Genomic DNA, 15,022 nt, shown 5'->3' on the forward strand with positions numbered 1-15,022 from the left:
TATACGAACAACCAAGTCAGCATTCTATTTGAGAATAAGGCACACAAGAATTATATCATTGTTTACATTGTATCTTTCTTGGGATTTTGATTTTAAACTACCCATCAAATCCTCATTTTAGTCCCTCGGGATCTATGCTGACTTAAATAATTCATAACACAAGTCTATCAACTGTCCCCACTATATCCCTCACTCTAGAGATTTATAAAATGTATTTTCAAATGATTGCATGTGGGCTTAAGAAATAAAGTGAGGGTGTCTTCTGAGAGGACAGGAAGAAAATGATTTATCACCACTGGATGTAGGAAATGCCATGTGAATAGGTGTAATTAGTGAAGGGATGCTATATGTTTGAACAAATAGTTTACTCTGAGCTCCATGACTGACACATGTATGGACCCTTCAAGGAAGTGATAATTCAGAAGAAAAAAGAAATTTGGTCTGATTAGAAACCTTTCAATCAACTTACAAATTTCTATTTGTTTTATGAATTCTTTTTCACAATTCTCAAGGAAATATAGCTAGACCCCTATACTTAACAAGATTTTACCACATGTAACTTACTCTTGATAAACCCAGTGGGTAGAAACCACTGTACATTTCAAATACCCAGTGCTCTCCAAACCTTTTAACCTTAACCCTGAGAAAGAAATACATTTCCCACGGAGACCCAATGTATACCTGTATCTGTAAAACCCAAACAGAAGCTTCATGTGATTATCTGTTTCACCTCTTTTTTTTTTTCAAATACACTTTGTTGTTCAAAAGATTGTCAGTATGAGACTCATGTAATTGATTTCAAACCTTACGGGGTTGTGACCTGGGGTAGAGGAACTCTGATCTGAAATGGAAGCCTACCTTCTCAGATGCTTCTTTCTCATAGAAAGATTAAACCTGGAAATGGAAAGTTATAAGAGGCTGTAAGTTATTTGGTCCAAAGAAGATGGGATAAAGAGCTATCGTCTATGATTCAACAGGGAAACTTCCTGGTTCTGGCACCATGCATTCTGCCTGGCAGAATATTCAAGAATTCTAGACTCATATTTGAAATATAGAATATATACAAATATATATAATATACATATATAATATATATACATATATGATAAATATAAAATAGTAGATACTAGCACATAACCAATAGCACTCAAGTTCACTCTCTTGTTTCCATTTCTTCTGGAGACGATGAAGAAGAATTGCTACCATGCTCAGCCTTCACTGGGTGTGGCATCCAGACACTCTTCTGTTCCTGGCATCCTGAGAAGACAGGGAGGAGACCTATTAATTATTTTTATTAATATTTTAAAATAATTTTAATAATTTTATTAATTATTTTTCAGGTTTATTGGCCATTTATATTTCTCTTCTGTAAATCACCATTCCAGATTGTTTCTATCTCTGTATTTGTGTTTGCTGATTAGAATGTGAGAGCCTACTGGCTTGGGTCTTCTTTTCTCTTATATGAATCGTATTTGTAGCATATTTTCCCCTTAAATTGGCTCATTATAATATATAGTTTATCATATAAGTAGAACAAGTGTGTGGCACATTTTTAATGATCTGTTTTCTTCTGATTTTTGTATTTCATGCAAGCAAATAGATTGATATTTTATGGCCTCTAGGCTCCCATCTTACTTTTTTATAAAAGGTTTTCTAAACTCTAGTCCCTACATGTGTTCTCTTAAAGTTGATCTGCAGTTTTTGTTTGCATAGGTATTTAAAGGCTTTCTCAAGATGGTTTTTTGTATGTGGTTTAAGGCAAGAGCTCAACTTTACCTTCCTCCAGGTCACTTCAGGTCACTTCTGTCATGACACATTTAAAGACCACTGCTTTCCCATGAACTTAAAATAACATTTTTGACCTGTCTTAAATTAGTGGACATGTACTGATGTGTATTTCTGGATACTATCTCCTCTTCTACTTTTCCTTCTGTCTATTTGCTGTACCAGTATATGATGTTAGCTGAAGGCCAGGAGGGAGAGAGTAGAGGTATACTCTTGTAAGGTTTTTATACAATATATGAAGTGGCATAATTTAGATTGTGATAATCTACAGATGTGCACTCCAGTGCTGGATGCTGGTGATTCACACCTGTAATCCTATCACTCAGGAGGCTGAGACCTAAGGATCATAGTTTGAAGCCAGCCAGGCAGACAAATCTAATCTAAGAGACTTTTTATCTCCAATTAAATAGCAAAAAAGCAAGAACTGGCTTTAAGTGACAGCATGCCAGCTGTGAGTAAGAAAACTGGGCAGTTAGCAGCTGTTCCTCGTGTCTGCTCATATACATGTATATATAGATATAGATATTCTTTTTGCCAGTCCTGGGGGTTGAACCCAGGGCCTGGGCACTGTCCTTGAGCTACTTTTGCTCAAGGTTAGCACTCTACCACTTGAGCCACAGCTCCACCTCTGGCTTTTTCTGTTTATGTGGTACTAAGGAATCAAACCCGGGGCTACAGGTATACTAGGCAAGCACTCCACCACTAAGCCACACTCCCACTTACATTCTTTCGAGTTCTTTTTACTAGTCAATTCTATGTTGGATTAATGATTTTTATATTAAAAATTACACATTACTGGTGGCTCATGCCTGCAATACTAGCTACTCAGGAGTATCACAATTCAAAGCCAGCTCAAGCAGAAAAGCCTATGAGACCTTATCTCCAAATTAACCAGCAAAAAGCCAGGCCAGAAACATGGCTCAATGGTAAAGTAACAGCTGGGTAAGCAGGTGTGAGGCTTTGAGTTCAAAACTATGGTCTGGAAAAGGCCAGGGAATGAACTCAGACTGATATAGGTGTCTCTAATATCAAGGAAGTTGAGAAACATTTCCTTAGAACACTAAACCCATACTATGTATATAGCTGCTTTCTATGTCAAGTAAGTTTGGGCTTCTCTGAGTTACACAAAATGAATGTTACTGCAAGAAATATCAGTGGCAAAGAGATATTGTAAACATTCAAGATCAGATTATGATGGGGAGCATTTCCTATTCTTATTTGAATCTGGTAAGGGTGTGTGTGTGTGTGTGTGTGTGTGTGTGTGTGTGTGTGTGTGTGTGTGTGTGTGTGTGTGTGTGTGTGTGTGTGTGTGTGTGTGTGTGTGTGTGTGTGTGTGTGTGTGTGTGTGTGTGTGTGTGTGTGTGTGTGTGTGTATACAATGTGTAGCATTTTGCAGGCTTAGTATTCCAGATCACACAGTTGTATCTACTCATTTTGGAACCATTTATTTTGCTGTTTCTTGGGAGTTTCTTTTCTTTTTGTTTTTTTTTTTTGAAAGACTATAAAGATGATCATTTTTTGTTGTTGGTTGTGAGACTTGATCTTAGGGTCTGGGTGCTGTCCTGAGCTTTTTCATTCAAGGCTAGTGCTCTACCACTTTGAGCCACAGTGCCACTTCCAGTTTTCTAGTGGTTAATTGGAGATAAGAGTCTCACAATGCCGGGCACTGGAGGCTCACACCTGTAATCCTAGCAACTCAGGAGACTGAGATCTGAGGATCTCAGTTCAAAGACAGCATGGGCAGGAAAGGCTGGGAGACTCTTATCTTCAATAAACCACCAGAAAACTGGAAGCGGTGCTGTGGCTCAAGTGGTAGAGTGCTAGCCATGAGCTGAAGAGCTGAGGGACAGTGCCCAGACCCAGAGTTCAAGCCCCATGATAAAAAAAAAAAAAGTCTCACAAACTTTTTGCCTAGGCTGGCTTCAAACCACGATCCTCAGATCTCAGCCTCCTGAGTAGCTAGGATTACAAGTACAAACCACCAGCGCCTGGCCTAAGATTATCTTTATATGATGAAGAAATTGCTATTTTTCTTTAGTACTACTTACATCATGTTTTAAGTACTGACAATGTACTGAGCTATAATCTGGATCCTATTTTATCACTTGTAGTTTAAAAATCCTTTAATTTAAAAAAATTATCTTTAAGTAGTTGTACAAAGCAAGTGCCACTTAACAAAGCAGTATATGAATACAACGTCTACTTTTTACACTTTATACCATACCTATGTCCACTCTCTAATTTATATCTCTCCAGCCAAATTTTTTCATCTTTAATTCTGCTATGACCCATGGAAAATTTTTCTTTTTTCTTGTTCTCACCAGGCCTGTGACCACATTTCCAGATGTTCACCACAGGAATCAGTCTATAGCAGCTTCCAATGAAATGGAGGTTAATATTTTTGTAAGTTGAGTCCTACACGAAGACAAACTTTATAACAGTTTAAAGTAGACTGGAGAGAACAGTAATGGCATCAGCCTAACTGTTGGAAATGGCTTGGCTGCTGGATTTCTTTTTTTTTTGGGTGGGGGGGGTCCGGTCGTGGGGCCTGAACTCTGGGCCTGGGCGCTGTCCCTCAGCTCTTCAGCTCAAGTCTAGTGCTCTACCACTTGAGCCACAGTGCCACTTCCGGCTTTTGTCTTTTTGCTTATATGGTGCTGAGGAATCGAACCCAGGGCTTCATGCATGCAAGGCAAGCGCTCTACCACTGAGCCACCTTCCAGCCCTTGGCTGCTGGATTTCATATATAGACTAGTAGGTTATTTTTTTCCCTTTGAAGTAAGATGGATCCTTTTTCATTTCTCCTTGATATTGCAGAATATCAACTTAGAACCACAAGGTGTTTTTTTTTTCTCAACTGTGTTGGAAAATAAGGAATGCACATGAAAAAGTTATCATCTTACTAAATGACACTACTGGATAGCACATGGCTTTAAAAATTTTTTAAAAATATGTGATATGTATTTGATTCAGGCATCCTGCATATTGTATATACATTTTTCTAATTTGGGGAGGGGAAGGGAAATAACAAAATGCTGAAATAAGGATACAGGATGACCCATTGTAACAATGAGATGTACAAGACACTATGTTGAAAATGAACTTTACAACTTTGTGGTGGGGGGAGAGGAGTTAGGGAAGTGGGGAGGAAAAGGATGGTAGGGGAAAAATAAAGGAGAATGTAATGCTCAATAGGAAATGGACTCATTATCTTGCTCATGTAACTGTAACCCTTCTGTACAGTATCTTTACAATAAAAATATATAATAAAAATATGTGATAGACAGGAACAATAGTAACTAATGATGAATGACACACAGAATAATGAATTATAATGAATAATAATGAATTGACTCGCAGAAGAACCCTTGAGGCCATGGAAACCTGTCAAAATATTCAGTCAGTCTTTAGATGAGGTAGAAATAGTCCTTACTTGTTTAGCTTGTCCTTTCTTGGAATTAAATTCATCTGTGCACCTTTGCATGGGTCTTGAACTAGATCCTATGGGTGGTACCAATGTGAACAAGAGAGAATGCCCTTCCAAAGCCTGAGTAGAAAGAAACAGGGTCGAGAGGAGATATAGACAGAGCCATAAGAGTATATCTTGGTATTTTTCATTTTACAGTGATAGAGGAGACAGGAGGAGAGGTAAGGAGAGGACACTGAAAAAAAAAAGAAAAGAAAAGAAAAGGAAGAAGAGAGAATTGAGTGCAGAATTTCCTAGAAGTCAGGGAGCAGAAAGATGCTTCCAAAAACCTGGAGCCACATGAATCACTTCTCATCCAAGTTCTTCTTTGCTCTTCATCACCATTCATAAGCACTGCCCTTCCACGAAGAGCTGGAAGAGATACCTCAGCATCCTCATATTTAGCCTTCTCTGGCTTGTAGGCTGAAACAAATGTGCCCACGTCAGGGCAGTGGCACTACGGGAAGAGGCTGTCACCTCACCGTCGCCATCTTCTGTGATTACCACCAGTCTTGTCTGTGTGGTGAGTGTGTCCCCAGAGGGTGCTTATGAAAGCTGTTGTGCCGGATGCTGTTCATTGTAGACCCATTTGGTGGGCCGAGAATTTCATTCTTGTGGTGGGAGATCATACCAGGAGTCCGTACATACCTGGAGAATGAGGCATACTTGGGAAGATAATAAGCAGAGACTCTCACTCCTAAAATCACAATCTGTAAGATGCTTCCATGATATGTGGATTTTAAAATTCCCATGGAGGTGATTTGGTGATAGTCCTATGATTTGGAACCACTGCCTTACAGGAAACAGGAAACCAGATGCGTGAGCTAATGTAGTTTAAGTAGTGTTTTTTATTTTTGTTTTCTTTCTTTTTTCCTTCTGTCTTCCTTCCTTTGGTAATATTGTCTTAAATTTGCTTATCTATAGGCAGGGGATAACTGAAATGCTGTTTGTCATATGTACTTTGCTTTCTTTCTAGAATCTCAACCCTAGAGACAGGGATAGAGATGTGTCTTCCATGTCCTTCATCAGTAAAATGGGATGGAGTGTTGAAAGACAGAGGGGATAGCTGATGGAATCAGAGTTCATATTTGAAACCCTAGAGCCACAAGTCTCAGGTGCTGAGGTCCTAGGGTCACACTTCCTGGTCTTTCGAGGAAACCAGAAGCACCTGAAGGCTGGACAGTGTCTTGTGGACTTTGAGGTTTCCAGAAACCAATATATCATCTGGCTATAGCTGACATTTAAGAAATGTCTCTCTCCTGTCATCCTAGCTACTCAGGAGACTGAGATCTAAGGATTGAGGGTCAAAGCCAACCTGGCAAAAAAAAGTCCATGAGACTCTAATCTCCAATTAATCACTAAAAAAAGCCAGAATGCACATAGAGCTCAAGTGACAAATGATAGCCTTGAGCAAAACAGCTAAGTGAAAGCAAGAGACCCTGAATTCCAGCACCAGTACTTGTACCAAAATACATACATATATTCACACATTCATACACATGTGTACATACATATGTACATACATATGTAAATAAATAAAGCAGAAGAAATAAGGAAGAAAGAAATCGGAGGTAGGAGAAAGCAAGGAAAAATAGCTTAGAGTTATAGTTTCCCTGAAACATCAGAACCCAGTCCGCTTCTTTGCCAGTCCACTCAGTTTCCACTAGATTGCTTGCATTTTTAACATTACTAATGTGAAAAATGGCATCTATTTTCCTGTTACTGGTGGCAATTTAATTATGAAAGCAGTTGCTTCACTTTGCTACAGCTGTTTCCTCTGTGTACCTGAAATGCCAGTGCTCCAGATGTCTTGATTGAGAGGCCTAGTTTGCAAGAAAACAAGGCAAAATACTTTTCTGCCTTAATTCTAGTGGGAATTTAATTTAATTAGCATCTGATTTACACAATGCACTTCTGACAGCTGTGTTTGTGGAGTCTCTGTGGAAGTAAGAAATTACCATCCATTGAAATCATCATCAAAGCTTATTTATCATCCTGCTGCATCTTACCAGCCTTGAGCATTGGAGACTTTTGTGTGTTTACAGCTCACTTTGTGGAGGTTATAGTAAATAATAGTCAAGTAAGTGCACCAGGGTTTGTGGAGTGTTTAGTGCTGGCTTGTTTCAGAGCCTTAATGGGATGGATTGGAGATGAGGCTGTGGAGGTTTGATCAAAGGGCAGGTGTCTCTTAATACTAGGTTCTAAGGAACATGAAAGATCTCCCGTGAGAGAATGCTTAGCACTTGGGCAAAAGCAGCACTCTGAGTGGTCACTCATTAAGGGTGGTACAGAAGAGTATGGAAGATCTGGGATGGACTTTCATGAGTTCTCATCTTAAGGATCTGGAACCAGATTGAGCAGGTAAACGGGATTGATTGGAATGTCTTAGTTATATTTATGTTCCCTAGTGTCTGATGTGCAAGAAATACTTGTTTAATGAGTGAATAAGTGAATGAATGAATGAGAATGTGAAACTAAGCTCTTGTTCCACAGGTCACAACCTTCTATGCAATTACTGAAAGTTGAGTCTCCAAGATTCCATGGGAGGGCAGAACCTGAACTTTGATCATTGTCAGTTGATACAAATGTTTTATTGAAAGCAAATATTTCAGTTGGAAGAGATAAGGGGAGGAAAGCCCAAGGAGAGAAAAATTATCCAAACAGATGAAAAGGCATGATGTAAGACTTTTTTTTAATGAAGCAAGAAGCTTGGCTTGTAGAGATAGGAAAGATAAATTAGGTGAGTGCCATAAATGTCTGTGAAACGTTTAAAATTTTGCTCTATAATCCTGTGGAATCTGAAGGTTTTTGAGAAGTGACCTGATTGGCTTCAGAGTTAGGAAGTAGAACTTCTTCCATAAAGACAAAGAACAGAGAAACAGAGAGAAGGAGACATTCCATGTCACCATTAGTGAGAATTTCAGGTTTTCTACCAGTAAAAGCAGCAATTAGAAACTCGGCCCATCATTAGTCTGAAAGGATGACTGACATTAAAATGAGCCTTCCAGGCACCATAAGGACTGAATTGCCCAGAGATAGCAGTGGATAGATTGGCAGCTGAGAGTCCAAGTTTTCGGCTTGCTTGAAAGAAAGAATGGTGACACCATTAAAGAGAGAAATAGCTAATAGAAATTCTGGTTAAATTATTTTAGAATGTTTCCCACTTTTCCATGTCATTCACACACCCAGCAAATGTCCATTTCTTTATCAGCCTTCCAATGTTCTAGGGTATTGAAAAGGCACTTTGCAGATTATCTAGTTTATGATTTTTTCAACATATGTTCCTCAGACTGCCACTTCTAGAAATGTTTGGTGCACACACCATTTTGTAGCCAAATTGTCTGGGAAGCATTGTATATGAAATCTGTCATTTGCAGCTTAACCATACACATTCTATGTGTGAAGAGCAGAACTTCTTTGAATTTTGTCTAACCAAATTCCTCCCCCAGATTAATGTCTCTCTTTCTCTCTCTCTCCTTCCTTACTCTGTCTCTGTCTCTCTCTGTGTATGTGGCATTTTGAGTAAAGCTAATTTAGTACAATCTCCTCATTCCATACATAAAAAACCCCTGAGATCAGAGGCCGTTCCAAAGCCATACCTTTTTTGTGAGCATCAGGATGAGAATCTAAAACATACGCAGTGTTCTCACCTCTCTAGGTTTCCAATTACTATGAAGATGCTGTGTATATCTTTTAGCCAGAGAGTTCAAGACTTCATTTGCCCTGTCCTGCTCTTTACCTTCACTTCCCCTGGAGATTAGAAGGGAACTTGGTCAAGCTCCCAAGTTGGGTGAAGAGCTGCATCTTTTACTCTGCTGTCCCTCTTACCTATCTAGCTAAGGACGTGGAGACCTCAGAAATCTCTCCATGCCACTCTGAGCCAGAATAGTTACTAGTCCACTCCTTTGTGGAGATGCACTTCTTTCCTTTCACAATGAAGAGTATCCAATCCCTCATCTGCCATCTCCCTCTCACCTTCTATTGTCTTCTTCCTGCAGAGCAGCCAAAGACACATGCATTGGTGGGCTTTCTGACTCTAGTTATTGAAATTACACCTCTGGGTTATTGAGATCACATCTTTCTGTTTCACTGCCCTTGGTGTAGAAGTGGATTTCCAAAGATTCTGCTTTGCTTGGAGCATTGACTTGAGTCCTATATCTGTTTCCCACACAATGACACATGTTGCAGATACTGGCTAAGTTAAACCATCTACAGCTGTGTATAAATATTGGCGGGTGTTGAATTTAACACATTTCATTTCCCATAAAAGCCTACCCCTAGTGAGAATTAGAGAAAAAACATAGGAAATAATCTATTCTCTTTTTTTGCCTGTGATAATAGTTTTCTAGATATTATCCCAGGGGAGTGTCATTGGAATAGAGCTTTGAATAGTGTGTTTATGTGCAGGATCTCAATTCTCACCCTTCACATGGGAACACTGTTTTTATTATTCCTTTTCAGGACAAAACTGATGTGTATCTGCATATGGATGACCACCAAGATAAGAATTTAGAATTAAAATCTAGGTCTTCTTGCTCTCTGATATTTACTGTTCACTGCCTTGAAACTACAAGACATACTCCATTCCCAGATTCCAAGCATAAAAAACTTTCCAGCTCTGGTGGGAACTGTTGGGCCTGTCTTTCATCCACTCACTGTCCCAGAGCCAGCTGGATGGGAGATTTTAAATTCTCAGTTCGTCAGTTCTACTTCATTGTGATTAATCTGTGAGTTGAACACAGATCTACATATTTCTTCATAAATATTAGAATGCTGGATGTCATTTGGTGAACCATGAGAAGCCTAGATAAAAGGTTTTACATGAGACTGGTAGAGTTAAGTATGTTCACATCTGGATTGTATGAAACATGAGACAGAGAGGAGGGGAGCTGTCCTGCATATTACAGAATGCTAATATGGGCCAACTGGCCCATGTAGTAGCTCACTAAATATGGTAGCAGTCACTTCCTAAATGTACATTGGATATCAGCTGTACCCAGCAGAGTTCTTCAGAGAAACAGACTGAAAGAGATTTATATCATGGGATTGGGTCATGCATTTATTTGAGGGATGGTAGATCTGAAATGCACAACACAGGTCAGCAGGCTGGAAACTTGGATGAGATTTTATACTGTGGTTTCGTTGTTATTGTTGATTGACACAAGGGTTTGAACTCAGGGCCTTGAACTTGATTAGGCATTTAAGCCACAGCCCCATCCTTTTTCTTCTTTATTTTTCAGGTAAGTCTCAAGCTTTTTTGTTTTTGTTTTTGCCAAGGTCTGTCTGCTCTGTGATCTTCTTAACTACAGCCTCCCGAGTAGTTGGGATCATAAACTATGTTCTATGATTCCCAACTTATGGATTGAAATGGGGTCTTGCTAACTTTTTTGCCTGGACTTGCCTTGAACTGGGATTACAAGCATGAGTCACTGCAACAGGGCAATGCTATGGTGTTGGAATTTTTGTTTTTGTTTTGTGGCACAGGGGATTTGAACACAGGACATTTGTGCTTGCTAGGCTGGCACAATACCACTGAGTCACCTGTTTTGCAATGGTTATTTATTTTTGTCTGTTGTGGAGCTTGAATTCTGGGCCTGGGCACTGTCCCTCAGCTTTTGAGCTCAAGGCGAGCACTCTACCACTTGAGCCACAGCACCACTTCCAGTTTTCTGGTGGTTTACTGGAGATAAGAGTTTCACAGACTTTCCTCCCTGGGCTGGCTTTGAACCATGATCCCAGATCTCAGCCTCCTGAGTAGCTAGGATTACAGGCATGAGCCACCAGTGCCCCACTGCAATGGTTATTTTTAAGGTCTCACTTTTCCCTTAAGACCATGTCTCAGCAGAGATCCACCTATATTTAGGCTTCCTGTTCTTGTTGGGATCACAGGTGTACGCCACACATCCAGCTTCCCTTTGTGAATATGAAGTCTCAAGGATTTTTCTTCTCTGGGAGATTGGACACCTCTATTCTTCAAATTTCAGCCCCCTATGTAGTTTGGGATGACAACAAGCCTATGCCATTGTGTACCCAGTTATGAGTTGAGAAGGGCTCTCTCAAACTTTTTTCTCTACCCAGTGTGGTCCCAAACTGCAAGCTTCCAAATCTCAGCATACCAAGTACCTAAGATTACTAATACTCGTATAGTTTGAGGCAAAGTATCTTTCTCTCCAGAAAACGTTTTGTTCTTTAAGGTCTTCAACTAATTGAATTAAGTCTACCCACATTATTGAGTATAATCTCCTTTATGGAAAGTCAATTGACTGCAGATATTTGCCACGTCTACAAAACATCTCCATAGCAACACATTAGATAAGGATTTCATTTTACATTGACTGGACACATGAAATCAACTATTCTATCAGCCTATGAGGAAAGGTGGATATTTCAATCAGCAATCCCAAACTGGCATTAATTGTATTATATACAAAGCTTCAAGAACTACTTTCTTAAGATTTAAAGATGAAGGGTTTTCCGTCATACTGTCACATTCTTAAGCACCATCTTGCTCTGTCACTGAAACTTTCCCCCCAACACAATCTAAGATCATCATGATATAATGTGGCAGAATGCATTTTTTAAAAAACAGAAATTCATTTGATTTGGAGTACAATTTTATGTGTATTAGTTTGGCTTGATTTATACAGCTGGTAAGCCTGAGGACAACCTTGAAGAAGACATAAAATAGATGTTCCAGATAAATATTATGTCTTCAAGAAATTTGCTGAGGGCTTTCCTTTTTTTACTCCAGTAAAAATGCTGCCCACTCAAACTGAATTAAGATCGACAGAACCATGCCACTCCCTGTCTGTCCCCATTTATATGAGAACTTACAAGGAAGGTTTTCCCTAGAGAGTTCAACACTTTCCTGTGAAAGATCTGACCACTGTGCTTGCTAGATCATTGCAAAGCTATATAAAGTACCTGAGACTAAAAATGGTTAAGGGTGTGTTTGGCTTCATTTTGCTGTCAGTATAGGAAATAATTACATCTTGCAGTTGGAGGTGGTGCAATTTGGCAAGGAGATAGAAACTTTTACGGGAATAATTGAAGAGCAGCAGCATCAAGGAGCATGCAAAGATGAAAAAGAACCAAACACTTCTTGGCAGGATTGCTCAGGGAAAGACATTTGGATAATTTATGTATGGAGATAAAGGATGGATGCCTGTGTGCAGTTGCCAAAGGGCCGAAGAGCTTCTCTGATCACTGCAGACTTTCTCAATTTCCACTCTGTAGGTTAAGGGTGGGTGACTTGGGCATTAGAAAATTAACTTTCATTTCCCTGTATTAAACACAATGAAGTATGGTGATAGTAATCTAAAATATCAAGAATTAGGAAATCACCTCAATTTAGATTAAAAAGACTTCGTTGCATAATTAAAGGTACTCTTGAATTGACAAGTCTTATACACACAGACACAGACACAGAGACACACACACACACACACACACACACACACACACACACACACGCACGCCAGCACTACTGCTTAAACTCAGGGTGCTATCTCTTAGCTTACTTGCTAAAGGGTGGTGCTCTACTACTTGAGTTACAACTCCGAATCTGGCTTTTGTCAGTTAATTGCAGATAAGAATCTCATGGACTTTCCTGCCCAAGCTGAATTTGAACTGTGATTCTCAGATCTCAGCCTCCTAAGTAGCTAGGATTACAGTTGTGAGCCATCAGGGCCTGGCCATATAGGCATCTGAAAGAAGTTAGCTATGCCTTTCCCAATGTCTTTGAATCTTGGCAGATGCTAGACAGAATTGAGTGATATATTTTCTCTACGTTATTCATATCCATAAATTTACAAGGGGCAGAGATGCCTTCTAGGAAAAAAGGAGAAGTGAGACTCTTCCAAAGATCAAAGATATAAACATGAACCAGATGCACTAGATGACAGTCACCAAGATGAGGTGGCCTGACAGGATAATAAAGGCCCAAAAGGAAACCTAATATGAAGGAGCAAGAGGCTGGACCAGTGACAAGCATTATATCAGTGTCTTGATCACTGGTGAGGAATTTGGGTTGTGGTCACAGTGTATGGCTAGTGGCAGGGCTCCTTCCTACAGAGCCAGTTTGACATTTTAACTGTGCTTTGAGGCAATGGTTCTACCTTCTGGGAGCATTATGGTGCTTGGATAAGTTTAAATATCATTAGGAATCCTAATAAATACTCACAAATCAGAACTGGACTCAAGTGAGAGCCAGCCATGAGCGAAAAAGCTGAACAAAGGGTGTGAGGCTGGGAGTTCAAGCTCTAGTACACACACACACACACAAAGAATATTTAGGAATAAAAAAATATATTAGTAACCAATTACTATGTCAAAAATTATACCAACTATGTTGAAAATGAACTTTACAACTTGGGGGGTGGGAGGGAGGAGTTGGGGAGGTGGGGAGGGAAGGGATGGTAGGGGAAAAACAAAGGAAGGGGTAACAATGCTTGATAGATGTTCTCATTACCTTACTCATGTAACTGTAACCGCTCTGTACAGTATCTTTACAATAAAAATATATATTAAACAATGAAAGAACTGCAGCTAAGTGATGTAAATTGACCTATGTATGGGCACAAACACACAAAATTATACCAAAATTTAGCAGCTTAAAATAAGAAACGTTTATAATCTCACATTCTTTTTGTTAGTCAGGAATTCGGGGAGTGGCTTAGCTTGGAGGTTCGGGCTCAGGGTCTCTTACAGGTTGCAGCAAGTTGTTGGATGATTCTGCAGTCATCTGTAGGATAGGGAAAGGCTGTCATCCAAGCCTATCATGTGGCTGGCAGCCGGCCTCAGTTCTTCACTGGCTGTTTGCTGCACACTTTCCGGCCACATCAGGTTGCTATAACTCAATGCCATAGACTGGGTGGTTTATAAACAACATAAATTTATTTCTTATACTTTAGGGAGCCTGACCATGACTCTGGTGAGGGTTTTCTTTTGGGTCACAGACTGTTGTCTCTAATTATGTGATCACATAGTACAAACGGAGTTATCTGTTTTATCTCTGGCCTCTTCTTATGTAGGATCTAATCTCACTCATGACAGATTGGCCCTAATGACCTACTTGCTTCCCAAGGACCCCACCTTCCAATCATCACACTGAGATCAAGATTTTGATACATGAAACGGGCATGGGAACACATTCAGTCTACTGTACTGCTGGAGGGTTCTCACCATGGATTTGACTTGAGTAACCCAAGAAAAAAAGGAATGACAGGAGAGAAGCCATAACATAGTCATATTTCATAGCAGAAGATGGAGATCATTGGGGACCATCTGAAAGGCTGGTCACATGGAAACAAAAAGTCCCATTGGTGAACAAGGCCAATAAGAAGGTAAAAATTTTCTTATCTGTTCGATGGTACCTAAAATAGGAACAACCATATTGAGATGCTCAGTTAATATTAAATTAGTAAGTTAACTTGGATAGTAAAGGAACTGTGTTATCTTGCAGTCACAAGCTAGTAAGATCTAAGCATCAGGTTCTATTTGTCTTCCTTTTTAGATTTTCTTCAGGACTCAATTCATTTGCATAGTGTCACTGACCACAAGGAAAAGTGAGTTTCCTTTCTTTATTGGAAAAGGAAATTAGTCTGAGGGTATAACATTTGCCAGAAAAACATTAAGTATCACGTTTTGGTCTGCCCAGTTCTCCAGAATCATCAAGTAGATATTCAATAAGTAGATAATTTTCAAAAAACGGTACAAAAGTAAAAAAAAAAATCCCTAGGACTTGCTTATTCTGAAGGAAAATGGGAAGTA

The sequence above is a fragment of the Dipodomys spectabilis genome, unplaced genomic scaffold, assembly GCF_019054845.1.
Source record: "Dipodomys spectabilis isolate Male_0828 unplaced genomic scaffold, ASM1905484v1 ptg000069l, whole genome shotgun sequence".
Taxonomy (NCBI): Eukaryota; Metazoa; Chordata; class Mammalia; order Rodentia; family Heteromyidae; genus Dipodomys; species Dipodomys spectabilis.